Here is a 26,534-nt window from a genome sequence, read left to right as displayed (position 1 = left end):
TGTGGCCTTGTGCGCACACTTAGAATCAGGGACCCTGCCTGCACCATGCTGAAACAGAGACCCCCTGGAGTGTGTTGAAAATCAGAGCCCCCTAGTGTGTGCCAGGATTCAGAGTTCCCCAAGAATCCAGTAGCCTCGCATTGAGAATCAAGGTCCCTGTGTTCACATACACCAAGAATTGTATTCACTGGCTCTTACTGTGAATGCACTAAGGTGATAAGAATGTAGCCCGTGCTGTGGGGAACAAGTTCCCAGTGTTCGCATGCTTCCAGGCCAAGACTCCTGCAGCCTGTGCTGTGGGGAACAAGCTCCCAATGTTTGTGCGCTTCCAGGCAAAGGTTCCTGTAGCCCGTGCTGCCGGGAGCAAGCTCCCAGTGTTCGGGAGCAAGCTCCCAGTGTTCGCGTGCTTCCAGGCTAAGACTCCTGTAGCAGCACTGAGGCCCAGGTGAGGGGTGGGTCTATCAGTTACTATGAAGCTGTCCACAAGCCTGTGGGGAGGGGGATAGGCTCTGTTACTCACAGAGATCTGCCACCGAGATGTCTGGATTCTTGGTGTCCGTGGGTCTGTAGCTATGGTCACACGTCTCTGTCCCCAGTGACTGCAGGGTCCTGGTTTGCGTCTGAGACCAGACTGTGTGGTGCTGAGGCCAGGATCCTAGTCTCAAGCAGCTCTGTTTCTCAAGATGGCATGGTCTCTGTGCCCGCACTGGCCGCCCAGGAGTGTCTGCGCAGGGAGCAGGGCTCCGCCGTCTAAGACTGCCTGGTTTAGCAGCCCCTTAGAAGACCTGCAGAATCTAACTGTCCCTAGCTCATACACACACACCACACACGTCCACACACTCCTCTATCAATCTCTCGCGCTCTCACACCCTCTCCCTCCCTACTTTCCTGCCGGTCTCCATCTTCTCTCCAACTTTTGTGTTTTAAAAGATGAACTACTTTACTTAGTGTATTTGTTTTTCTATTATTTTAAAATACTTCACAATTATTTAAAAGGTTCATAATACACAGTCATTCTACCAGACATGTAGTAGAAAATAAAAAATAAATAAGATCAATGAATTAGAAATGCTGTTAATATCAGAGTACATAATGTTCAAGACTCTGATCTGTTTGTTGTTCACATAAATAGACCAATTTTATGCCTATCACAAATTGAATTATTCTCAAGATACATGTCCAAATCTATCTATAGACAATAGCTTTCTTCATCTGCAAAGGTGTTCAGAGTGTAGGCAGGAAATTTATGTTTTTGTGTTCTTGGTGAATTAAAGGTCTTATCAACAAAGAAATTCCTCTCCATAGCAATGTAAAAAAGAAAGAAATCTCTTTTATTACTGAGTAAACAATGCTGAGTATGTCCCTACAGCTAGACTGAAAGTGTCTAGAAAGTTAGATAAAATTTCACATTATTTACATATTGAAACAGGAATTTTTAGGGGTGAAAAAGACAGGTTTTAGGACATTTTAGAAATTAAGGGGACTATGGAAGAAACACAGGGCTGCAGAGCAGCAGAAGGTATATTTCCATAGAATGAGGGAGCTGGAAACAGCAAAAGGTCCATATTTACAAAATAAAGAGAAAGAAGCCCTTCATCCCAAAGGAGAAGAAGAAACCCCAAAGGGAATAGAAAAACAAGGAAGGGGGAATGGGGGGGAACCTCACAGGTCTTATCTGAGGTTGGACCTTTGAGCTCAGGAGTTACTATAGTAACCAGTCCAAGGGAATAGTGACCAATCAGAGGGGATATCAAGGCACAAAGATCTACAACCTTTATAAGCTGTAGGGAAAGGAACTCAGTGGGACTCTTCCCCATCCCCTCCTGGGAGTCTGTACTTGTTCTTTAATAAATGTCCACCGTGGCTATACCACCTTCTGTCTGTGGATTTATTATTCAACTCTGGGACATCCTGTCCAGTCCAAAATTTCTGCTTAAGCCCTAGCTGGTTTGGCTCAGTGGATAGAGTGTTGGCCTGCAGACTGAAGGGTCCCAGGTTTGATTCAGGTAAAGGGCACATCCCCTGTAGGGGGCGTGCAAGAGGCAGCTGATAGATGTTTCTCTCTCATCCATGTTTCTAACTCTCTATCCTCCCTTCCTCTCTGTAAAAAAATCAATAAAATGTCTTTTTTTAAGAATTCTGCTTCAATATCAAAGCAGATGAGATCCTTTTACACTGCACACCTTTTAGGAGGTAGATGATATGTTTTCTTAGGATCAAGAATATCCATAACATGCCTGTACAGCACAATTTCCTGTTACATCCTGAACTTTCTGTCACTTTCTTCACAGAGTTCACTCTTGCTCACTTGGAAACTGAGATAGCGGTTGTTTGGTTAGTTGCCTTCATCTGAAAGAAAAATCAAACTTCTTTCATCCCCTGAGAAGAAATGGTTACAGCCAGGATAGAACTGAGTGTAAGCTCCCGGGGGTCCGGGAGCCTGGACCTCTAGCTTGGTGGGAGCTCCCATTTCATGAAGAATGGAGCCCAGAGAGCGCTCCTGCCCAACGCTCAGGGACAAGCCCCGGGGCCGCCAGCTCCACATTGGGGCCACCCCCTCCCGCTTCAGCGCCAAGACCTGGGGAAGTGGGGGGAAGTGGCGGGGAGATGGAGGATTCCGCGGACTGAGTGGGAGCGGCGGGATCCCCGCCAGCAGGCGGCCATCGCGGGGCTGGAATCGCTGGGCGGGAGCATCTTCCCCGACCAGGGCGGGAGGAATACATGGAGGACGTCACTGTCATCTGGTGGAGCCCGAGCCGACCGCTGAAGACAAGCCCTCGCTAGGCAGTCGCCCTCGCAGCCATCGCCCCGCAGCCGGCTCTTCCTGGCTGCGAGGTCTCCGGGACCGGACCGGTGGCAGCAGCCCGAGAGGCTGGCGATCCGCCCGGAAGGCTGGGGCCGCGCCGGCTCTGGTGGCTGCTGCCGCCTCCGCTCCCCGGTGGCATTTTTTGCGCGTGCGACGGGCATGGCGGGTGGGAGAAGGCACTGTTTGCCAGGAGCGCTTGTGGGATTTCATGGAGAAGCAGAAGGGACTCCCCTCGTCCCAGCCGCAAAGGTTTGCGCTGCCACCCCCAAGGGTGTCCTCGCCTGGCACCTTGCCCGGTGGGAAAACTGGGTGAGTCCCCTGGCTTGTGTGGGCGCCGCCTCTTCTGCAGGCAGTGGGGGCTTTTATGGCACCAGCCCCGCGCGGCCCCGAGCGAAGTGGACATGGGTGGACGTGAAGGCTCCTGGTCTGATAGCACTTTCCGGGGTGGAGGTCCCGCAAACAAAGCGGCCTTGGGAAAGGGCTGCTGTCTCCCCGGACCTGCTCCTCGCTGGTTTCCACCCTCTGGGATCCTACGGAAGCATTCACTTTTGGTAGCAGCCAGGGAAAACGTGTGTGAAACCTGACTCCGGATTTTGGCCAAAAGATCAACGGAAGACCAGTCGCTATCTGGGCCACGCCATGGACGCGGGAGATGGCTAAAGTTAGAGTACGTGCTCCTGTAGGATCTGCCCTTACTTCGCTCATGAAGGACTTGTCCCTGTCAGCTGCCTCCTCTCAGGTGTCAGTTCTCCAGATTGACCCCAGGTCGCTGGTAAGTTGGAGTAAACTGTGGGCTGTTCTAGGAAGGCTAAAATGTAACCATCCAGTCGCTTCAAAGGAATTCGGTTTTGCTGACCATAAAATGCTCTTAGGATCTTTATGCTTGGACTGCTAATGAAAAACAAAAGCGCGGAATGCATGGTTACATAGTCAACTGTCCCCACGTTAAATTCTGCCAGGGCTTTGGAAAAGTGCCGTACACTTTTGGGGGGTAGTTGGCCTTAGCTGTATGCTGTCAGATAGGTCTCAACAGTCCCTACTTAAAAGTCCTTGTAAGTTGTAATAGCCTGTCAAAGTAGCAGGAGATAACGGGAATTTACTGTTGTGCTAAAAGGAAATAGAGACCCTAATATCTAAAAGTTCAATCTAGTTGTAGTTTTAATTGAGTTTTAAATGTTTTCTAAAGCAACCAGTGTCTCTTGTATGATTATTATATCATACAGAGTCATAGTTGCTTTAACATTGCTGTGAATGAGTGGTGTGAATCTTTTTTAGGAAAAATACTTACCTCATTTAAAAAAATCCTTTTGTTTTTTGTAGCATAATTTTTTTTTTTTTTTTAGCAGAGGGCAGAGACATAGAGACGAGTGTAAAGATTGCTCAAATACAGAACATTTTTAAGAAGGTATGGCCATAGAATTGTAGATTAGCTTTTTTCAGTCTGTTTTCTATTTACTTGGCTTTCTGCCAAGAATAATTTGATTGACTCATAGAACAACCAGTTCGACTGTTGGAGGCATTTCCCATCCAATCCCAGAGGCTCCTGTTATTTGTTTTTATGTAGGCAGAGCAGTGCTAAAAGCACTGCAGTGTATTCCAAAAATATATCATTATGTTGTCTGCAGTGCAACTAGGAGTGGACAGCAAGACAAGATAGAGTAAGATTAGACACAAAGAATTATTTGAGTCCTGTTTATATAGCAGTACACTTGAAGCAACATGAATTTGCCATGTTTTTGAACTGAAAGGTTAAAGTATAAACCCAGTTACTTGAACATTTTTTAATAAAGCAGGAACCATTCTGTTAAATGTGACTGTGTATTTTTATTGATGCACATTTACGTTTTGAATCAAGCTTTCAGAGCCTTATGTACCAGATAAATGTTAGTTTGCTTCATTCCACAACTAAACCTTGTACTCCATCCCCAAAACTTGAATAAAAAAATAATATGCTGAAAAAAAAAGAATGGAGCCCAGAGACTTGGAGACAGCTCTGGGTTGTAAAGCTGCCAATGGTATTATTTAGCCCCTGTAGAGTTTTATTGACATTCATTATTTTAGAGGTAAAACTCTTGCCCACTTGTTCCAAAGAAGCCCTCTATAAAGGAAATAGGAAATGGGCTTTTATCAGCTTATACATATAAACAATTCACCTTAATTTACCCTTACATTATACACAATTCACACAAAAATTCAACTGTGCCAGAATCACTTTTTGTTAGTGTTTAGCCAGTGACGTGGGCTGTGAAAGAATTCACAACTAAAAGAAGAGGCGCAGAGAGGAAATTTATTTTACTTTCCAGAAAGGGAAAGGCCTGGTGTATTGCTAATCAATACACGAGCAAGAAACAAAAGGTGGCTTTCCTTTTAAAGGGTAATGGCTGTTATTGGTAGGTGACAAGGAAGGGAGGAGAAGTGGAACAGACGTCAGGGGGGTTGTAGTTTGTTTATTTTTAACTTTTTTTTAGAGAGAGACAGAGAGGAACATCAATGTGAGAGAGACACATCGATTGGTTGCCTCCTGCATGAGCCCTGACCAGGCCCAGGCCGGGGAAGAGCCTTTAATCTAGGTACATGCCTTGGACCAGAATCAAACCCGGGGCTCTTCAGTCAGCAAGCCAATGCTCTATTCACTAAGCCAAAGCAGACAAGGCTAGTTTGTTTGTTTTTCAAGAGACAGTCCAGGCAGATGTCCTAGGGAAGTGTCTTATCAGTATTTTTCCTAAGCCTATAAAACATGCTTAGAGCAAAAATTATGAAGAGTTCAAAAGAGGCTTGCTTGAAGGAGAGGAGGAAAGGGAACTTTCTTCTAACTAGAGACGCCTTGGTGAGAATTATCCCTGAGTTCTGAAAACAACAGGAAGGAGGGGTATGCAAGAATGTAGCTTTGAGAGTAACTTATCTTGTCCTGCAGTTTGAACAGAGGGGCTGTTTGCATCAGAGGAACTAATAATCTTGGAGTTTAATTGCCAGGTACTTCTCATAGCTTAGAGAAAGTTACAGCAAAATAAGAAGAGGCATTTTTCTTACCCTTACACTTTTGATTCCCTGACATAAACAATATACGTTACTGGTCAGGAGAATAAGCAGCTGATTATCCTAGCATTAATCCTATTTCAAAGTAGCCCTGCCCTACTTTCACTTTTAATCTTACATATATTAACCCTAAGTAATGTTTCAAAGTGCCCTGTAGTCATCTCAAGGCTCACCTGGGGAAGGATCCACTTCCCACAGTCACTAATGTGGTTGTTCACAAGGTTCATTTCATTATGGGCAGTTGGAAGGAAGGTCTGAATTCTCTGAAGACCATCCTGTAACTTGCTTCATCCATGTAAGCAAGCCAAGAAAAGTGTGGGAGGGGGGAAGGGTGAGAGAGAGAGAAGGAAAGGAGAGGGAGAGGGAGAGGAGGAAAGGGAAAGGAAGTTGGGGGAAGAGAAAAAAAGAGAGAGCAAGAGAGTGTGTTATCAAGATGGAAATCATTTGCATAACTAGAACACTACCTAGTCATAGAAGTAATGTATCATAATGTTGATGTTTAGTAGAAGCAGTTCACTAGCTGTTCACACTCAAGGCAGCTGCTCAAGGGTATGAATAATCGGAGACAGGGATCATTGAAAACCAGTGTCAGAAATTGCCTACTACAGCTTTGTTGTGGGAGAATGAAGGAGTTGAAATCTGGAACGTGCTATGACTAAGCTTCTGGGAGTATTTGTAAAATCTTCTTCCTTAACTTATGTCATGGCACAGGGACATGTGTACTTTTTAAAAATTATCTATTGTGATATTATAATTTGGTTCTTTTTCATTGTGTATGTAAAACTTTGATTAACTTTTTTAAAACAAAAATCACTAAGACTAGATAAGACCTAAGAGGCTAAGTGTGAACATAGTTGGCAAGTTAGGAGTCTAGCATAGAATTCCAGGTGAATGGCCCTAACCGATTTGGCTCAGCGGATAGAGCATCAGCCTACGGACTGAAGGGTCCAGGTTTGATTCCGGTCAAGGGCATGTACCTTGGTTGCAGGCACGTCCCCACTAGGGAGTGTGCAGGAGGCAGCTGATTGATGTTTCTCTCTCATCAATGTTTCTAATTATCTCTCTCCCTTCCTCTCTGTAAAAAAATCAATAAAATATATTTTTTTTAAAAAGAATTCCAGGTGAATGATGATATGGTCTTGGAGAAGAGATGTTGAGATTACATATAACTCTAGATGTATGCCACATTTAGAGTTTACAGAACTTACTGTTGAAATGAATTTCAAACATTCCAGAGAAAAATTTGAATCAAGAATGAATTAACTACTTCTTATTCACCAAGATGGAGGAGACTGTGGGAGGATTAGATTCAGGACTACAGGATATCATCAAAAGTTTTAGTTTGGCTATGTCAAGCTTGAGATACTTATAGAACAAGATGTGGAGATATCAATGTCCCAAATAGCTTCTCAAAGAGCAAGTATTTAAAAGTGGAATAAGGAAATCTCTCTGACCAGAATCCTACTGGGATTAATTTAGAGTTTGTTGTACTTTTTTTTTGAATAATTCCCAGTTGCCATGATCCACCATGTAGGCTATATTTAGTACAATTTTATCTTCTGGTCTTATGGTTTATAGGGTTGAAAATAGGTGAATATATTCTTTCAACTGTTGGAAAGCCCTTTCCTGCTCCTCTAGCCATAAAAAGTTTACTGCTTTACGTGTGACCTTGTATATAGGCTTTGCCACATCTGCTAGGTAAGGAATGTGTTGCTTCCAGTATATGAATAGTCCCATAAGCTATTGTGCTTCTTTTTTGTTTGTTGGGCTTTTTAAATTGTCTAACTTATTATTTTTCTGGAATAGTTCTGCCTTCAGAGCTCCAATTTATGTCTAAAAATGTGGCTTGTGTATCAGGTTGTTGTATTTTCTTCGGATTAATGGTCCATCCCTGGCTTTGTAGGTGTGTGACTAATTTGTCTAGGTCTGCTTGTAGAGTGTTAATGTTATCGTGGTATAGAAATATATTATCAATATACTGTATGATTTTTGATGAATATTGTTCTGGGTCAATGTATGAAGAGAGTAAATTATGTACTATTGTTGGTGAATTTTTATAACCTTGTGGTAATCTTTTAAACTGATACTGTTTTCCTTGCCATGTGAATGTAGTGATGTGTCTGGAGTCTTCACTAATTGGTATAGCAAAGAACATGTCTGAGAGGTCAATGACTGCCATGTATTTAGGAAGGTCTTTCTGTATTAATTACTTCAAGAGCATTGGGTAGAACTCCATCTATGTCTGGTGAGACTTTATTTATGTTTTTATAATCTACTAGAGGCCCGGTGCACAAAAATTTGTGCACTGGGGGGGAAAGGGGGGGTCCCTCAGCCTGGCCTGTACTCTCTTGCAGTCTGGGACCCCTCAGGAGATAATGACCTGCTGGCTTAGGCCTGCTCCTGGGTGGTAGAGGGCAGGCCCAATCCCTAGGTGCAGCCCCTGGTCGGGCTCAGAGCAGGGCTGTCTGGGGAGTTGGGGCGCCGCCCCCTGTCATGCACAGAGTAGGGCGGATTGGGAGGTTGTGATGCCACCCTCAGTCGCGCTCAGGGTGGGGCCAATAGGGGAGTTAGGGCACTGCCCCCTGTCACATTCAAGGCAGGGTCAATGGGGAGGTTGCGGCGCCATCCCCTGTCACACACAGAGCAGGGCGAATCAGGGGCTTGGGGCACCACCCTCTATCACCCACAGAGCAGGGCCGATCAGCGGGTTGGGGCACCGCCACTGTCACACTCAGGGCAGGGCCGATGGGGAGGTTATGGCTCTACCCCGTCACACACACAGCAGGGCCCGTGGGGTGGGGGGGTTTGGGGCGCCGCACCCTGTCACACACAGAGCAGGGCGGATAGGGAGGTATTGTTCCCTTTGTTTTTTATTTTGAAAATTCCGTCCTTTGTTCTGGAAATTTCTAGATTCCGTTATTTGGCTTTGAAATGAAAAGTTCGGGTTCTGTTTATCTTTGTTGACCTTGGTGTTTTGGAATGAATATTTTTTGTCTTGTATTGGGTCCTCATGTAAAGTGATTTTTGACCTAATATCTTCTGGGGTAGTTGCACCCGAAATTAAATTTTGAATTTGTATTTTATATCCTTCAGGTGCATTTTTTATTAATGTTCTTATAATTCCTTCTATCTGGTTTTTTTCTCATGGATTTTCTACTGGTCGATTATATATGCTTGATAGGAGGACTAATTTTCTTAGCTGTCTTTGTAATTTAGCCAATGTGTGCCATTTTTCTGAGAATTGTGTAGATGTCATATCTATTGCTGGAAATGTCTTTCTTCAGGCCCTGAAAATCCAGTGCCATAATGATGCTAATACGTTTCTGTTATTTTCTAAATGGGTTTTCATGCTTTTTCTTAATTTTTCTAATTCTATGGCATCTAATACTTGGGCTAATTCCTCTGCACTTATCATCGTGGTGTGGCCACCTTTCTCAAAGATATCTACTAGCCATTCTACATCTGTCTTATCTCCCTTAATTAGGGTTTTTCTTAGATCTTGTAACGCTTGTCTATTGAAAGAGGTAAATTCTACTATCTTTTCTGGTACATCTGTTCCTGACTTAATAATCTTTTTTACAACTGCTGGTTGCACTGAATATTTTTGTACTACCCTCTGCGCTAATTGTTTCCTTTGTCATTGTCTTCTTGTAAGTTGTGTATAGTTAGTTGCAAGATTGGAATGACTTCCTCTGGTGGTGCTCTTTCTACTACTGGAATCAAATTTGTTGGGTCATTCATTACCTTGCTATTTAATCTTGGGGTGTGATGTACCTTGCATTTGTTTTTTAAGGTATCTTCTAGCGCTCTCCATTTACTTTCTGCCGGAATATTAGCCAATTCATCTTAGTTATCCTTCTCCAAAAGTGCCTTAGTTTCTCAATTTTTGCTTTCCTTCCTATAAGTTGTACCTGGTCCTGATTTTCCAAAAGGATAGATAGTGTGTGGTTTAGGCCTTTGTTGTAGAGAAAATGTTATGTTAGTGTAGAAAAGAAAAATGTGAATTCTGTACAGAGTGTTAGTAAGCTTTTTCCCGAAATTTCTTTGGCTCTGTCCTTTATTCATAATATTTTAACTTCATCCAAATATTTAAATTTATTTTAAATTTTGTTTAAGTTGGATAGAGGTCCCTTCAACCGTACCATACCGAATTTCACCTTAGTTATGCCCTCGGTTCCCCTCACGTGGACAACTGGTTGTATAATCCTCCAACTCAGACCCCTTGAGACAGGTTGACTGTTACGACCTTTGCGGGAATCAGGCGACCCCGGGCTTGCCAAGCAGGTTGCTGGAAGATGGTCCACCCTTGCTGCTTGACATAGTCGCTGCAGGGAAGAAATATCTGCATAGCTTATGTTTCAAGGGACCTGGCGTATATGGCCTATCTTTGCTCCCCTTCTTAGCACCATGTGTTTTTTACCAGGGTCACCTCTCCGAGAAAGGTGTTTCCCCAGGTGGGGATTTTTCCCTGGAGTTAGGGATTAACAGGACTAAGGAAGGGAATAAATCAGTAAAACTCCTTAACTAAGTGCCAGGCGGGTAGTTAATCACTTTAACTAAGGACAATGACGATTAAGCTACATAATCTTTACTTAGGATAATCTCCTTCAGTTACTTCCATGTAGCTTAACAGAACAGTACAGTAGTGACCTTGGAATGGAGATAACTAGCCCTAACCTTTGGAATAGAATGGATAGGATTAAACTCAACAGAACTAGATTAACAAATGCCCTAAACTTTGGAATAGAATGGATAGGATTAAGATCAAATGGTATAAATACAGATGTAACAGGAGAATAAAGAGAGAACCTGGTTATGCTGATCAACTGAATGCTGTCTCCCTGTCATTCCTTCTTTGCCCACTCCATCCACATCTTTGGGAACCCCTGGACCTCCTAGGGCTGGACCCCAACAGCAGGTGGACGGTTTATGTCCTTAAGTGAGCTGGGAGCGTTCGTTCGGTTAGGTTTTGGTTTCCCTTAGAGTCCCTTTTTCCTTCCTGTAGGTCAAATTGAAAGTGCTTACCTGCTGTGCTCAGGTTAAATTTAATCCTGTCTGCCGACTACACCAAATGTCCCAAATAAGCTTCTATTTCTTATATATTTAAGGCCCGTCACCTATGTCGAGGTGTGGGGGGTTCCCAAATAGGTGCTGCTCCTAAGTGGGACATGCACAGGTGGTCTGGACCATCCGCTTGAGGCTTGTGCCAATACCTTCTGGTCAGACACTTTCACAGAGACAGCACCGAGATCTGAGCCGAGCCGGAGAAATTACACACAAACAGGTTAGATGCAAGCACACAGGGGGTTTATTTACCAGTTTCTATTGGGTCTCAGATGCTGGGAAGGATCCACACATGGCAGCCGCTGATAACAAACACCAGCGAGGACCACGTCTACAGAGGGGTATATAACCAAACAGTCTGATCAGCTCAGCAGCTCATAGCTTTCCTGTGGCCAGAGCGTGAGGATCTGTGTGTGTTCACGTCTCGGTTCCCAGCACGAAACTCTGACCAATTAACTGTCAATCGACGAAGGAGCCAGCAGCCAACCGTCTACCCCTTTGTGTGTGTCAGCGAGCATCGCCGGGTGGATCCTTCCCAGCATCTGAGACCCATCAGAAACTGTTAAATAAAAGCCCTGTGTGCTTGCATCTAACCTGTTTGTCTGTGTGTAACTTCTCCGGCTTGGCTCACTTCTTGGTGCTGTCTCTGTGAAAGTGTCTGACCAGAAGGTATTGGCAGAAGCCTCAAGCCAATGGTCCAGACCAACTGTGCATGTCCCACTTAGGAGCAGCACCTATATGGGAACCCCCTGCACCTCGACATAGGTGACGGGCCTTAAATATATAAGAAATAGAAGCTTATTTGGGACATATCAAGCATGGAATTGAATTTAAAAGCTTGAAATACTGGAGGAAACTTAGAGCTGGAAATATAAATTCCAGAGTCATTTTTATAGATTTACTCAATCCATGTACTGGAGGGCTGAATTAAATGAGAAAAAAAAAAAGGCTCAAAACAGAAGAGTCACAATATTTGGATATTAAGAAGTAGGGCAGCCCGGTTGGTGTGGTCACAGTTTGATTCCCGGTTGGAGCATGTGCCGGGGTTGTGGGCTTGATCCCCAGTGTGGGGCATGTAGGAGGCAGCTGATTGATGATTCTCTTTCATCATTGATGTGTCTATCTCTCTCCGTCTCCTTTCCTGTCTGAAATCAAATTTTAAAAAAAGAAAGAAATAAGGCAAATCCAGAAAAGAATACTGAAAAAGAATGTCTAGTGAGATATAGAAAAACAGAGTGTATAAGAGAAAAGCAGCCAGACAAAAACGATGCACAAAGAAGGAAGTGAATATTACTCAGATGTTGCTGAAACATAAAATAAGGCAAGGACGTGGAAACTGAACATTTGATGTGGCAATGTGGAGGAGGTCTGGAGAGGGACTAGTTGTGTGGAATGCTTGATGCTGAGATTATGGGAGAGTTGTCATTACTGGTAAAGAAAATGTTCAGGCTGAGATGAAATGATAGGAGGAGAAAAGACTGTACAATATGAGGAAGTCAAGGAACTGATAGGTCAAAGTATCAGATGATTGTGTACTGCATTTAAAGGCCCAAGTATCCTATCTAATAATAGACAAACATGGTAATTAACTATACCTCTGCTACGCTTCCCATTGGCTAATCAGCAGGATATGCAAATTAATTGCCAACCAAGATGGCGGCCGGCAGCCACACAGCTGAAGCGAACATGAGGTTTGCTTGCTCCAGTGATGGAGGAAGCCAAGGTTCCCCGCCTGCCGCAGCCCAGCTCTGAGCTCCGGATGCAACAATATTGCAATTATAGAAGCTAAACAAACCCCAGATTCCTGCTTTTAGCCGGCAGTGGGCTCAAAGCTGGAGCCGGCTCTTAGCTCTAGTGACAGCTATAGAAGGTAAATAAATCCCAGAATTAAAAAAAAAAAAAAAAAGAGGCTAGGAGCTTCAGTCGCCCACCAGCCTGAAAACGGCCCTCAGCCCCTCACTCAGACTGGCCAGGCACCCCAGTGGGGACCCCCACCCTGAAGGGGGTGTGACCAACTGCAAACAGCCATCAGCCCCTCACCCAGGCTGGCCAGGCACCCACGCGGGACCCCCACCCTGATCTGGGACACACTTCAGGGAAAACCAGCCTGCTGGGGTCCAATCCCAGCAGGTCCAGGGGTCCCCAAAGGTGTGGACGAAGTTGGCAAAGAAGGAATGACATGGAGACAGCATTCAGTTGATCAGCAGCCTAGCCAGGATCTCTAGCCAGGATCTCCAGCCAAGTTCTGGTCAGGATCTCCAGAGAAGTTCTGGTTGGGATCTCCAGCCAAGTTCTGATTAGGATCTCCAGCCGGGTTCAGTCACCAGGTTCTAGTCAGGTTCTCTTGCCATGTTCTATCCAGGTTCTGTAGCCAGGTTCTGTCTCTAGGTTCTGTGTCCTGTTGTCTTGTTACATCTGTATTTATACCAGTTGATTCCAATCCTATCAATCTCTATTCCAAAGGTTAGGGCGTTTCTTATCTCCATTCCAGGGAGTAAAGATTATGTAGCTTAAGTGTGATTGTTTGTTGTTAAAGTGATTAACTACCCGCCTGGCACTTAGTTAAGGGGTTTTATCCCCTCCCTAACGTCAGGGAAAAATCCCTACCTGGGGAAACAACCTTTCTCGGAGAGGTGAGCAAACATATTAAGAACAGTATGCCATATATGCCAGGTCCCTTGAAACAGCAAGGATGGACCGGCTCCCGGCACCAGCCGGCTCCCACCCGTGCACCAGGCCTCTATCCTATATAGTAAAAGGGTAATATGCAAACTGACCCTAACAGCAGAAAGGCTGGGAATGACTGGTCACTATGACACACACTGACCACCAGGGGGAAGATGCTCAATGCAGGAGCTGCCCCCTGCTGGTCAGTGCGCTCCCACAGGGGGAGCTCTGCTCAGCCACAAGCCAGGCTTATGGCTGCCAATATAGCAGTGGTGGTGGGAGCCTCTCCTGCCTCCTCAGCAGCGCTAAGGATGTCTGACTGCAGTTTAGGTCTGCTCCCCGCTGGCAAGTGGACATCCCCCGAGGGCTGCCGGGCTGCCAGAGGGATGTCTGATTGCCATCTTAGGCCCAATCCCCCAGGGAGCAGGCCTAAGCCAGCAAGTGGTCACCCCTGAGGGGTCCCAGACTGTGAGAGGGCACAGGCCGGGCTGAGGGACCCCGTACCCCCGAGTGCACAATTTTTGTGCACTGGGCCTCTAGTTTACTATAATAGTAGAGGTGAAGAGAGAATAGTCAGGTCCTTAAATCTTCAGTGAATGAAGAAATTGGAAGATGCCGGATGCCTGAAATGAAGAGTGATTTGTAGTACAGTCCTATGACATGTTCTTTCAAAACACTTTATGTGCTTTGTTATTGTTTGTTGTTTTGTGTTGTTTTAGGGACAGAGATTGAGAGGTTAAAGAAGGAAGGTTAATTATTAGGAAGCCACAGTGAAGAGTAAAGAGAGCATTTAATCTATCTCACTTCCAGCAGTGTAGAGAAAAAACATTTGAGGGCAGTGCTGGCATACCAAGAACATAAACCCATACTGCTACTATGGGCTTCAAAGATCTCTACACTTTATTCCACGACCTTCTCAGTGGTGTATTAATACCCAATGAATAATGATTTGTGAGAGTTACTTGAGATAATGTATATAAAAGTCTTATCACATTGTTATGGTCATCAATAGAATGTAAAAATCAGTGAAAGGAGTTTTTAGGGCTGAAATAGGCAGGTTTAAGAAATTTAAAAAATCCAGGGATCCATGGAAGAAGCACAGGGCTACAGAGCTACAAAAGGGTATATTTCCATAATATAAGGGAGCTGGGAGTGGCAGCAGTTACATTTCCATAAGACAAGGGAGCTGGGAGTGGCAAAAGGTACACATTTACAGAATAAAGGGAAGGAAGTCCCTCATTCAAAGAGGGAGGAAGAAAGCCCAGAGGGAGTGGGAGAACAATAAGGGGAAAGAAGGAGGGCACCTCACATACTTCACATGAGGCTTGAGCTCAGGAGTTGCTATAGTCACCAAATCAAAGAGGAATAGTGACCAACCAGAGGGTATATCCAGGCACAAAAACTGCAGCCTTTAAAAACCTTTGAAAAAGGTACTCAGTGGGACTCTTCCCGCTCCCCATGTGGGAGACTGTGCTTGTTTCTCAATAAATTTCCACCTTTCCTATACCATCTTCTGGCCATGGTTTCATTCTTTGACTCCAATGGGACAAAGATCCCGGGAAACCATCCTGCCCAGGGGAACACCGCATGTTCCAGTCCAATTTTCCCATTTCATCTGTACCTCTTTTAATTAATAATTAAATAACAAAGACATTTTCTCAACTTAATATTTAAATATATCCTCCTCCTGGTATTGCTTTAAGAATACAATATTTTAAATGTATAATCCTTTATGTTATTATTATTAATTCTTAGCTTTTTTCTGTTTTCATCATTCATACAAACTTGTAAAATGTATAGTTAGGATTATTCTATATACAGTGCTCTCACTATAGAGCTTTACTTCTCTGTTAAATAAAAATAGTTTAAATAAATATTGTTAGACCCATGGCTTTTTACGTACCGTATTCTAATCAAATGACTTGTCTGTTATTGTCCAACACTCATGACAAAAACAGACATGTCATTTATCTGTTTGAACATGGCTGTGTTGTAAGGTCTGGGGCTGGGAAAATAGGGTCTTTCCTGATCCCACCCGCTGAGTTGGAAGAAAACAACCCAGAACTGCCGAGCCACATCCTGCTGGACAATAGCTGCCATCCTGGGACCCACCAGAGCATCCTGTTGTGCTGATGGCCAATAAATTACCACCGGAGACTTCTCAAGATAGCCAGGGTGCAGCTGCACCAACTTCCCGCTCATCAATTACCTGCCACAAGCTACCTCAGATAAACCTGATTGGTCCAACAGCAGCATAAAAAATCTCTGCCAGGCATAGGCGGGTGTGACTCCCCCGGCCTGCACCCCCAGACCTTGGGACCTCACCCAAAAGCTTCCAATAAACGCGATATTTCACTCTTACCCTGCTTGTCTTGATCAATTTATTGGCTTTGGTCAGATTAAATCTCACATCTCAGATTAAACCTTACATTAAACCTCACATGTGTGAACAGTCTGGGGGCACATAGCAGTGCCCACTTTAAAAATGTTGAAATCATCTTCTGTTAGAATTTTATCCTCATACGATATTGGGTGATAAGTCAGGAAAACAGTCACAACCAAGCATAGCAGAGAGAATGTGTTTTATTCAGTAACGTAAATAACAAAGAGATGCTAGCTTATAAAGATTTGGAAAAAGGGAGATTGAGGGAGGATAAAGAAGTCATTACTAGTGAAAAAAAAAAAAAAAAAAGAAGTCATTACTAATCACTGCAGCCAGAAGAATTGCTGAGAGAAGAAAAGCTGTGGTTTGTGGAGAAGTCTGAATATAGTGTTTTCTGTTGTAAAACTGAGCCTGGAGAGATTTGACTTATATATCTAAAAATAAAGTTGAAATCTGCTGAATCACCAAATCTGACCCCACAGTGAATGAAGCCACACTGCCAAGGAATAACTGTACTGTCTCTACTTCCATTTTCCAAGTCTCCTGCCGATGTCTTTCTTGCATCTACTAGGGTTCAGGGATCTGGAGAAGGGGCTGTGACGTAAATTAATAAATTAGATATGAAATATAAATTTGGGAGGCTTTTTAGGGGAGCCAGGGGAGGCTTATCTTTAGTAACTAAGCTCTCTGAATCTCAGAACCCAGGGCTTTTTATTCACACATTTTGCCCTATAGCAAAGCAGATATACATATCAAAGGTAAGGTTTGGTAAAGAGTGAGGATGGGGGAACTGCCTTCAGCTGTCTGGCAACAGGCAATAATATATGCAGATCTTCAGCCCTAAGGTTCATCAACTTGTTGTAACATACCCCGCGAATCACAGAAGGACGCCTCAAGAAGTCGAATTAAAGAGTCACATTTATTGCAATCCGGGACTATGAGGGGTCATTCCCAAATCTCATAGTGGTAAGATGGTGGCAAAACCAGACTTATATAGGCAAAGATCACAAAAATATTGATTACATCTCAAGGTTTGGAATGAGGAACCTGGTTTGCAAAAAAGCAGTTTACAGAAGCAGAATTAAGCATGTTAATTACAATTTTGGGTCTCTGGGTCACTGAATTGACAGAAACACCTTATCTAGAGCCCTCGGGTCTTGAGACCACTGAGTCAACTGGAACGCATTATCTGTGTCCACTAAAACAATTTAGGATAATTGTGCTGTCCTGTTTCCCAGGTATAGAAGAATGTGCTTTCTAACACCAGTGAGATAACAATCAATGGGATAGTCATTCAATCAAATGGGATGATGTATACAATTCAGAAAATCAAAATAACTTTTCTATTGTTAAGCCAAACAGCAGGGTTAGAGTTAAACTACAGTTTCTACCTGAAGTATGGTTGCTACCATACTTCAAACCTTTTGATGAACTTCTTGCATTTTATTATGCCCTGCTGGAATTTGCTTCCAGCAGTCTCCTTTGATACTTTTATGTAAAATATGTTAAAAAAAAAAAAAAAAGAACTTCTACAAGTTAATAAAATACAAATAACCCAAGTTAAAAATGAGCACAGGATCTGAATAGAGATTATTCCAAAGAAAATATATAAATGCCAATAAGAACATATAAGATGTTCAAAATCACTACTCAAGGATGAAAGGGGCAATTTATATCAAACCACAATGAAATACCATTTCATCCCCACTAAGATAGATATAAACAAAACAGCAGGTAATGAAAAGGGTAGCTAGCTAGCTTAATTAGGCAGATAGGAAGGGAGAGGATCCAGAGAGGATAGAGGCATCTTGGCCTGAACAAATAAAGAAGCCATAAGTTAGATAGAAAGCAGCCCTGACATGGGGTAATAAAACATCTCTGTTGGGGTCCAACCCCAGCAGGTCCAGGGGTCCCCAAAGGTGTGGATGGAGTCGGCGAAGAAGGAATGACACGGAGACAGCGTTCAGTTGATCAGCAGCCTTCCCTTCAGTGACTGTGTCAAGCAGCAAGGATGGTCCAGCTTCCGGCACATCTCTGGCCAGGAAAAAAGAGGCTGTTTTACTCTTTAAGTAGAGAAGCCAGCAATTTAGACTCAAGGCTTGGCAAGATATTTTTGCTAGGTATTAAAGCAACCACTAGGCAGAGCAAAAGCAATTCCAACCTCAACTGACAAGATGATCTTACGAGTTAGCTCAGCGAGATAGACCACCGACTCAAAATCTAAATTTAAGAGCCTTTATTAAGCTGGCCAGCTGACTAAAGTGCGTCTCTCCCCCTCCGGGAGTCTCACAGCTGTAGTGCTGACCGTGGGTATAGCAAAGCCTTTTATCTGCAACACTACAAAGCATTTCCTGGCACTGGCAGGGTTTACACAAAGTTTACAAGTACGAATGGGGAGGTAAACGGAGTCACCTGGCTCGGTTGAATCATAATACATTGTTTTCTGAGACAATCTAGCAATTTTTCTCTGTCACAATCCCGGACTCTAATACAATTGGTAACCTTTCCATGCCTCCATCCCTCCCCCTAGCACATTCTGTAACCCTTCCATGCCTCAGTCCCTCACCCTAGCACAATGGATATGTGAAGGACAGAGAAATGCCACAGGATAATGAGGGAGAAAGACATATTTTCACAGAGGATAGAGGAATGTTGCAAAATAAGGGGGAAGAAAGAGGGGGCACCACTTGAGCTTTGGCCTTAGAAACTAATACTATGTAGCAGAGTAACCAATGAGAAAAGCAAGGAAGTCCTAGATTAAGGGAAAGGTCTCTAGAATACATAATACCTCAAGACAAGAGGTATTATGAGAGCAGTGGCCACCCTCTTTAGGGGACCCATAAATAGAAACTGAGAATTAGGAGTTTTAGAGATAGTATCTGCTTGCAATAAAGTTTCAGTAATTCTCCCCCTCCAACTTTTGTCCATGGTTTCATTCCTCAAATTCATATGGACAAAAACCCAGGAAAGAAATCACCCTTGCATCCTGCTCACCAAAAAAACCCAGATGAGTAATAACAAGTGTTGGCAACGGTGTGAAGAAATTAAAACCCTCCTACACTGTTGGTGGTGGGAATGTAAGATGGTACAGCAGCTTTGGAAAACAGTCTGGCAGTTCATTAAAAGTTTAAAACAAAAGAGTGCAAGAGTTGAAGTATGGTAGCAATCATCTCAGGTAGAAACTATAGTTTAATTTTAACCCTGCTGTTTGGCTTCTGTACTTATTTGCTTTGTTTAACAATAGAAAAGTTACTTTGATTTTCTGAACTTATGTATGCTGTCCCATTGATTGTGATCTCACTGGTTTTAGAAAGCACAATCTTTTGTACCTGGGAACCAGGACAGCACAATTATCCTAAATTGCCTCAGTGGCTCCAGCTAATGTGTTTCCATTGACTCCGTGGTCCCAAGACCCAAGGGCTCAAGATAATGTGTTTTTGTCAACTCAGAGGTCCCAAAACCAATGGCTCCAGGCAATGTGTTTCAGTTGATTCAGTGATCCGGAGACATAAAACTATAATTTAACTAACATGCTCAAATTCTGCTTCTGAAAACTGCTGTTTTGCAAACTGGGTTCCTCATTCCAAACCCTGAGATGTAATCAATACCTTTGTGATTTTTGCCTATATAAATCTGGTGTTGCAGCCATTTTAGGACTGTGAGATTTGGAGTGCATGGCCCCCTCATAGTCCCGGATTTGCAATAAATGTGACTCCTTAATTCTACTTCTTGAAGTGTCCTTGTGTGATTCGCGGGGTACATTACAACAGAGTTACCAAAACCGAGCAATTCTATTTCTAGGTATATGCCCTTGAGAAATGAAGCCAGTCACAAAAGACCTACTGCTGCATAATTCTATTAATATTAAATGTCCAGATTAGACACATCCATGAAAACTGAAAGCCAATTAGGGTTGAGGGTTGAGGAGAAATACATACCTCTAGTGGATACTGAGGAGTATTTTTTAGAGGGGGAGGGGATGATGAAAATGTCTCCTTGATTATAGCAATGGTTATACAAATATATATAAAACCATTGAATTTGGGCCTTTTCAATTTGTGAATTGTGACTCTTGCCATCTTCTGAAGCCTCCTTTTTCCCCCTAAGACTATTCTTCTTTTTAATCTATCTCTAATTCCCAATTACTATGCACTTATTATGTACAGCAGTATAGGTGACCAGGTAACTAGTCCATTATTCCAAACCAAGTTTCTGTCCTACCTTTGTATAACTCAACACCCGTTAACATATTCTGCTCAACCAAGCTCATCTTCTAGGTGTCATCACTATAGTAAACCTTCCTAAATTAGCACACCCCTGCATGCACACTGCAAAGCTCATCCATGAAGTCCATGGTGGATTCAATCAGAATCTATGGTGAACTGAGCAAAAGGAATGAGATTGGTGCTGTATGTAAATTTTATTCACCCATGAAAACACCTTGCAGTACTGTGTCTATCCTAATAGAAACAATGTACCTACTTAATCAGGTACATTACTTTTCCTCCAAAGCCAAGGGATTAAGAGATGATTTCTTTTCGATACAATGGTATAACTAAGAAACTATCTTTCTTACCTTCATTCCTTTTTTTTCTTCAAATTATTCTGTCTACATGCATTTGATAATGAGACTTTAAATTATGGCAGGCTAGATATGGGGGAAACCTTCCCCCTAAAAAACACCTATAAATGTCAAAAGAAATATTACTAACATTTTGAAGTATATTGGTGTGTTTGCAAGAACATAAAGTTGAAGGAATCAAATATAGAAAATGAGAAGAAATCATGGTAGTACCTGGAAGCTGAAGCTGTGACCACTCTGAAGCGTGTGCCCATCTTTGACTCTTAATGACCATAAGAAGAGCAGAGGAGGAAGTCTTGGTGCTGAGATCGGTAGGTTTTACTAATTGGAAATTTAGAATGAATTGGAAATCCTCCCAGGAAAGGATAGGCTGATAAGTATCTATTTACGACAGAGGAAAAATTACCTGATTGACCTGCGTTAGAATCTATATAATAAAAGCCTAAGCGACCCTTATGTAAGAATGACCAGAATGACTGGTCACTATGATGCACACTGACCACCAGGGGGCAGATGGTCAACATAGGAGCTGCCCCCTAGTGGTCAGTGTGCATCCACAGGGGGAGCGCTGCTCAGACCGAAGTTAGACTCACCTGCTGATGAGCACAGCAGCTGTGGCAGGAGCCTCTCCTGCTTCCACCGCAACACTAAGGAGCAGTGAGCCTGAAGGCAGTAAGGAGCAAGGGGTCCCGAACTGCAAGAGGGTGCAGACCAGGGTAAGGGGTAACTCCCCTACCCCAGTGCACAAATTTCATGCACTGGGCCTCTAGTTTAAAAATAAAACCTTTCCCTACTTGAGCATTGGATTGAACTTATCTACAAGACAGGTGTGGTTCAGAAACTACTTAAAATGGGCTGTCATTGATGGGGCCCCAGCGCACCTGACAGCAGCAAGTCCTTTTTGTAAGGCTGTGTTCAACTTGGACTCAGAGGATTCCCAAAGAATAGTTCAGAGAAACATGGGGCCAAAATTCAAACTCAAACAAGGGTGCAACCCCACACAAGCAAGAGGTAGAAAGTAACAAACAAATGGCAGAAAGACCCACAAGGATCAGACACTGTAATTTTGAGCTCAGGTTATAAAACAAAATGTTTACACTGTTTAATAATAGAAGAAAGAATATTTCAAGAGACAAGATGTCATAAAATACTATAAAGCAGATTTTGGTAAGAAAAATTTTTTAAGCAAAAAAGGCTTTTCTTTAATGGATAATATAATTAACCTTTACAATATAACAATAGCCTTCATTGTTATAGTTATCATGTTAATTGTTGACCATTAACTCTCACATACCCATCTAAGTAAAAGAAGTATGTGTCCATCATTTTACTTTTTGTCCAATCCCAGAGGTTTTCCCTCTTTACTTTCTTCTACCTCCCTAATATATCACCAGTGGATTTCATGTAACCCACTTAGGTCTCCTCCTTTGATTGTAATGTATAAAACAAGGTGAAAAGCTGCCATTCTCTGGAGCACTATCCCAATACATTGGAATTCTGCTTCCTGGCAATTATGAATAGTTTGGCTCAAATAAACTCACAGAAATTCTCTACAGGTTTGACTGTTTTTAAGTTAACAAAATCATATGCCTTTAATGCAGTTCAAAACAAACTGGAGGCCTTTGCTGGCGTGGCTCAACAGTTGAGTATAGACCTAAGAACCAGGAATTCGCAGTTCAATTCCCAGTCAGGGCACATACCCAGGATGCCAGCTCAATCCCTAGTAGGGGGCATGCAGGAGGCAGCTGATCAATGATTCTCTCTCATCACTGATGTTTCTATCTCTCTCTCCCTCTCCCTTCCTCTCTGAAACAAATGAAAATACATTTTAAAAAACAACTCACCTGTGGAGATCCATCATTAAATTACCAAAAATGTCTGTTTATTTTTTTTAAACTTGAATGCATGAGTATCTTTATATAAAAGTTGTTGACTGCACATTCTAGTGTCCTTGTTTTTTGTTTTGTTTTTGTATTAAGGGGCTACAATGAAGAGCCCACTAGGAATGCTGACAATGAAGGGAATAATTGGCTCTCTGGGAGATAAAGGATAAATCAATATTAGATAACAGATCAGCAGACTTTTGACAGACCAGATGTCTCCTGGTTGGAATATTTACATATTTAAAGAAAAAAGGGTCCACACAGGAGAGGCATCAGTTAACCATGAAGATGCAAGAAGAGAAGCCATATCCTGGGCAAATGATAACAATTATGAATTAAAAAGGGGACCCTAGTCTTTGGACTGGAAGTTATTGATGTCCTACTGGCAAGGCTGACCATTAGCTTTGGAGCCAAGGAGCCCTCAAGTCTTCTGATCTGAATGGAAAGTCCAACTCTATGTGTCATTGAACAACAGGTATTCTCACCTGTTGCCATTAAACATTCAGTTCATCTAACTCCCTTGTTTTGATTTCATGCTCACCAAGAAACCTGTTTCCTTTTCTGTTTTTGGTCCTTGTTGTTGTAATATTTGATAATAAATACATAAAACAAACTTTGATTATCTTTACTGCATGGCCACATAGTTCGGTCACTGGGAGCCAATGAGCCAACCCTGTTGACTCAAATCTTCACAGTTTGTGTGAAAGTTGTATTTCTTAGTGCATATAAATAAATTGATCTTTTTGGTATGTAAAAAAAAAAGCAAAAAAGGTTTTTCTTGAATGGATAATATAATGAACCTTGACAGTTAAGTCAGAAAATGACATAATTCTGGAAAAAGCAATTGTGCAGATAGTTCTGAATAAATTATCAAATATGTAGCATAACAAGATAAACACATGGTAACTAAGAAAAAAGCATTCCAGAAAAAGCAAAGAGAAAGAGGGAGGCATAGTATTCAAGGAAATGATAACTGGAATGTTCCAGAATTGGCAAATGATATGGTTATTAGGCTTAAAAAATTACTGAATCCTAAACAAAACAAATGAAAAGAAATTCATTCCTAGATACATCATAGTGAAACAAAGACAATATGATGTCAAAAGCAGCCAAAGACAAATGATACATTCTTTAAAAAGCAGGAATTCATAATTAATGATGTTTTCAACATACAAGGTCAGAATATTTTTGAAATGTTGGGAAAAAATAGCTATTAACCTAGATTTTATAACCAAAATAAAAGGTAATAATAATGCAGTAATATGCTAAACAAATAAAACCCTAAGTAGGGTTTTAAATAAGTAGAGCAATAATCCATACTCCAAAATGAAAGGAATTAGCTAAAAATGGTATCTACAAATCAGTTTGTATATGCCTGTTATCCTATATAACGAAGTGGTAATATGCAAATTAACCCTCATGCCCTCACAAGATGGCTGCCTAAGACCAGGCCGACAAGGGGGTTAGTGAGGGATGACCAAACAACTGAACATGCAGGCTACATGGGGCAACCAGGCCAGCCGGGAGGTTAGTGAGGGACGAATAAACTACTGAACAGCAGGCTGCTTGGGGTGAACAGGCTGGGGGGGAGGGGGGGCTGTGAGGGGTAACAAGTCTGACAGGGGGGGCAGTTGGGGGCAACCAGGCCAGTGGGAGGGGCAGTTAAGGGTGACCAATCTGGCTGGGGGGGGGGGGGGTGCAGTTGGGGGTGACCAGGCCAGCAGGGGGAGCAGTTGGAGGCGATTAGGCTGGCGGGGGGGGGAGGGGGACTTGGGGTGTCCAGGCCAGCAGAGGGGGCATTAAGGGGTGACCAGGACGGCAGGAGGGGTAGTTAGGCACAATCAAGCAGGCAGGCAGGTGAGCGATTAGGAGCCAATGGTCCAGGATTGTGAGAGGGATGTCTGACTGCTGGGGATCAAGCCTAAACCAGCAGTCGGACATCCTCTGAGGGGTCCCAGATTAGAGAGGGTGCAGGCTGGGCTGAGGGGACCACCCCCCCCTTCATGAATTTTGTGCACCAGGCCTCTAGTATCCAATATAATTCCATTTCTGGAAGAACTTTACGAAGTGCCCCTGATTTTTATTGAGAATTGGTTGGTAAGGGGTCCCAAAACAATGCACTGGAAAATAATGGACTCTTTATTACTAAAACAAAATATAAATAATAGTCATTTAAAGTGTGGTGCTGAGTTTACTAGGATAAATAGACCACAGAACAGAATAGACAGTTAAGAAATAAATTTAAATATGAATAAGAACAAAAGGTCATTTTTTAAAAAAAAAAACTAAATTTCAATCTATTTCCTATGACTGACATCAAAATAAATTTCTCTTGGGTAAAATTTCAAATGTTCCAATTTCAGGTCTTGAGACTTGCTACTTCAATAAGCCGGGCTCCTCCTTCCCTCTCTTGCTCATCCCTTTGCTTTTATTATTTGGGTGCAAGTCAGTCTCATCCAGCAGATTAAGTAGTTTTTAGGGCAATGGCCATGTGTAATTAATTTTCCTACAGCCCTGAGCACCTAGCACAGCGCTGTGCACACAGCACATACACACTCTATACCAATGATGGCAAACCTTTTGAGCTTGGAGTGTCAAAATTTTGAAAATCCCTAACATAACTCTGGTGCAGTGTCACATATAGAAATATTCATATTTTTTTTATATTTGCAGACATAGTAAAACAAAGTTTATATTTTTGATATTTATGTTATATATTTAAATGCCATTTAACAAAGAAAAATCAACCAAAAAATATGTATAAAATGAACAAAAACAGAAAAACAATGTACATTTAGGAAAAATAGTAATAAAAACAATGATAATAAATAGTATGAAAACTAGAAATTAGTGACTTTTTTGGTGCTGAAGTTTGTCTGCTAATTCTTTGATTTCAGGTTCATACTTGGTGCACTTCAAGGCCAATCAAGTGCCACTAACTTCATCTGTTAGTCGGTTTCTTTTGTTCATTTTAATATTATTTAATACTGAGAACAAAGTCTCACAAATATATGTTGATGAGAAAATTGTTAGCAAAGCCATTGCTAGATTTTTTTATGTCGCTAAAAGTGTCAGGTACTCTGTTCCAAGCACTCAAAATTTCTTGTTCGCAGTTGCACTCTTCTTCATTATTCAAACAATTTCGTTCCAGATTTTCAAGTTTCGACCTTAAGTCAACAAACACATGAGTCCAAATGCTACCTTGAGAATCTGCAAGTTGCATCTCTAAATCGTCAATTTGCATCCATTAGAAATCCTTTAATTCCAAAGTACTGTAAACAACTACATCCAGATACTTAATTATTTTAATGGTCTGTTCTAGGCTTCTAAAGTGGTTGAGTCTTTCACTGAACTGTTCAAATAACGAGTTTACTATATTCTGGTACCTAAGTATGGACTCCATTACACTCGTTGTAGTGGCCTTCTCAAAATACTTTTTTATCCGAGGAAAATACTTATAAGTTTTAGTTTCAATATCTCGCTTGAAAATTTTAAGTTTACTTTCAAAAGATTTGATGTATCCAAACATAACGTCAATACTTTTGCCAAAACCTTGTAATTGTAAGTTCAGTTCATTCATATGAACGGAGAGATCTGTAAAAAACATCAAATTGCTGACCCACTTATGATCATTGATCTGAGGAACGTTTGCCAGATCCTTCTTCTCAATAAATACCGTAATTTCTTCCAAGCACTCCACAAATCGCTCAAGTACTTTACCTCGACTCAGCCATCTCACATTATTGAACATCAGTAGTCCACTGTAGGTTGAATCAACTTCCTGTAAAAGTGCAGAAAATTCTCGCTTGTGAAGGGGTCGAGAAGTTATAAAATTCACAATTTTTGTTACAACTGACATTAAATCATTCAATTCTGAGAATCCTGATTTGGCACACACCTCCTGATGGATAATGCAATGAAAAGGTACAAGTGGATGTCTAATAGCTTCCATAAACAATTTCAGGAATCCCACATTTTTTCCCACCATATTTGGTGCCCCATCTGTCGTGACTGACACAATTTTAGAGATATCAATGTTTAGGTCACTGAATGTTTTTATAACAACCTTACATATTTCGTTTCCTGATGTACTTATTGGCACTGATTCTAACT

The 26,534-nt window shown here is 42.2% G+C and overlaps 1 protein-coding gene across 2 annotated transcripts in view; it reads left to right on the top strand.

The window, feature by feature from the left end:
* The first annotated feature begins 2,995 nt into the window (after positions 1–2,995).
* Positions 2,996–26,534, top strand: part of LOC139003534 (guanylate-binding protein 1-like) — a 46,364-nt gene continuing 22,825 nt past the window's right edge. For both annotated transcript variants that reach the window (XM_070405535.1, XM_070405534.1), the window contains exon 1: positions 2,996–3,578. The gene's annotated coding sequence lies outside the window, so the exon portion shown is untranslated. The remainder of the gene's footprint in view (positions 3,579–26,534) is intronic.

The sequence above is a fragment of the Myotis yumanensis genome, unplaced genomic scaffold (genome assembly GCF_028538775.1).
Source record: "Myotis yumanensis isolate MYYU_CA2020_CCGP unplaced genomic scaffold, mMyoYum1.0.hap1 SCAF_2, whole genome shotgun sequence".
NCBI classification, from domain to species: Eukaryota; Metazoa; Chordata; class Mammalia; order Chiroptera; family Vespertilionidae; genus Myotis; species Myotis yumanensis.
This window is presented reverse-complemented; position numbering and strand designations above follow the sequence as displayed.